This window comes from Babylonia areolata, chromosome 34 (assembly GCF_041734735.1).
Source record: "Babylonia areolata isolate BAREFJ2019XMU chromosome 34, ASM4173473v1, whole genome shotgun sequence".
Lineage (NCBI taxonomy): Eukaryota > Metazoa > Mollusca > Gastropoda > Neogastropoda > Buccinidae > Babylonia > Babylonia areolata.
Window position 1 is genome coordinate 2,901,086 of NC_134909.1, and position 2,500 is coordinate 2,903,585.

Below are 2,500 nucleotides of genomic sequence, written 5' to 3' on the forward strand. Positions count from 1 at the left end.
GAGAGAGAGAGAGAGAGAGAGAGAGAGAGAATAACTACAAACAAAATATCCTCACTCTCAACCAACTCCAAAATGTCCCGCCGTGTCGCTACAAAACGGAATTTCATAGTACATTGGTACACTACTGGAACAGTAGTAATAGTATTGGTAGATGTAGGAAGTGGTAACACGGAACATGCGTGACATGACCGCTGAGATATATGTTTACACATACACAAAATGTCCATGGACATGACCGCTCGCCTTTTTTTTCATGTCATTATTAGCTCCTCCTTCTCTCTCTCTGTCTTTTTTTTTATATGTATTTATCTATTATTTATTCACCTTTTTTTTTCTTTTTTCTTTTTTTTCTTTTTTTCTCAAGGCCTGACTAAGCGCGTTGGGTTACGCTGCTGGTCAGGCATCTGCTTGGCAGATGTGGTGTAGCGTATATGGATTTGTCCGAACGCAGTGACACCTCCATGAGCTACTGAAACTGAAACTGAAATCTCTCGGTCTAACTTGCCGCTTGGCTTAGCAGGAGTTATTCATAGATGAGACGGATTCGGAAATATTTAACAGCCAAGAACCAGGTGACATACATGAAGAAGCAGAGACAGAAGCGATCTATTACTTGTTGGTAGACTTTCGCTTAGTTTCAGAAAGGTGAAGGTTGTTTTTTTTTTTATCCCAACTTTCTTCTTTTCTTAATTGTTTAATAATAATAATAATGTACATGTATATAGCGCCCTTTCTCACTAAGAGCTCAGGGCGCTTTACATGAGAAAAAAAAAATACAAGTAACATAACTGAAATATCCATGACCACTCTTTCTAAAAAAAAAAAAAATAAAAAATAAAAAAAACCCACCTTCCTCCACTCACACTCTCCCTCTCCCACTCCACATACATCCCAAGTGAGCTGACATGGGTGGTGCTGGAGAAAAGGAAGCTGAGAGTACTTATAGATGGGTTTTAAAAAGATGAGTCTGTGTTAGTTATTGGAAAGCTGTCCAAATCGAATGCACAACCCAGTTGGCAAACTGACAGTGTCGGCAAGAATCTTGCTGACTGAAAATGACGTCTGGACGACCAATGACGAAAATAGCCAGAAATGATGAGGAAAGGTACAGTTTAATTTCGACTGCATGTGTATTGAAGGGACGGCTTGTTTCCGATTATTGTCAGTGGCATGTAAAGTGGCGCCCGGCGTGTGGCGGTGAAGTCGGAAGGGGAGGGGGGAGAGAAGGGTTTGCAGGGTGGTGGGGGGCGGGGGGTTGGGGGGGGGGGGGGGGCGGTGTGAGGTGGGTGTGAATAATTGCACGCAACATGTCAGTGAACATTGGAAAAAAAAACCAAAAAAACCTCTGCTTGGTCGCGGAATTGTTTTCCCCACTTGCATGAGCTGCAATAAATGTGTTTTCTCCCCCTCCACTAGACCTTGAGTGGTGGTCTGAACGCTAGTCATTCGGATGAGACGATAAACCGAGGTCCCGTATGCAGCATGCGCTTAGCGCACGTAAAAGAACCCACGGCAACAAAAGGGTTGTTCCTGGTAAAATTCTGTAGAAAAATCCACTTTGATAGGTAAAACAAATAAAACTGCACACAGGAAAAAAAAACAAATGGGTGGCGCTGTAGTGTAGCGACGCACTCTCCCTGGGGAGAGCAGCCCGAATTTCACACAGAGAAATCTGTTGTGATAAAAAAGAGAGAGAGAGAGAGAAATACAATACAATACAATAGACTGTACACACTATTATATCTACCGGCAACTGATGTCAATAGACTACACACTATTATGTCTACCGGCAACTGATGTCAATAGACTGTACACACTATTATATCTACCGGCAACTGATGTCAATAGACTATACACACTATTATGTCTACTGGCAACTGATGTCAATAGACTGTACACACAACACATTCCAAAAATCGACACCAGTCCGAACCTGTTTTTGCCAAGGAGACATTTGGGTCAAGGAACCTCCATAAAATTATCAAAGATTGGCTTTAATTTTTTTCTTCTTTTTTTTCTTTTTTTTTTTTTTTTTCAATTCTATTTATCGTTTTGTTTTGTTTTTCCCCCCTGGCCTGACACTTGCACGAATACGAGCTCGTGCGCGCGCGCGCGCGCACACACACACACACATACCGGCACACACACACACACACACAGTGGGGCATGCGTTCGCGCAGATCATTTGAGTGGTGTCCTGATTGACTGATAAATAAATAGCTGGCTAATCCGCATTGGTTTAATGATTCTCTCTTGCATTTTCACATTATTATTCTCATTTTTCTCTTCTTCTTCTTCAGTTTAACGTCTTCCACTTTAAGTGATATTAACCCCTTTTTTTCTTCTTTTTTTTCTGTGTGTGTGTGTGTGTGTGTGTGCGTGCGTGCGAGCGTGTGTGACATACACACTTCAGTTCTTTAAGCAACAAATGAGTGACAGACACATCTTGATTATCTCTTCTTCTTCCTTAACTGAAAAAACATACATAGAAAATCTGAAT

The 2,500-nt window shown here is 41.6% G+C and overlaps 1 protein-coding gene across 1 annotated transcript in view; it reads left to right on the forward strand.

The window, feature by feature from the left end:
- The window catches only part of LOC143277620 (cilia- and flagella-associated protein 68-like), a 24,064-nt gene that overhangs the window by 3,525 nt on the left and 18,039 nt on the right, over positions 1 to 2,500 (forward strand). The window lies entirely within an intron of this gene.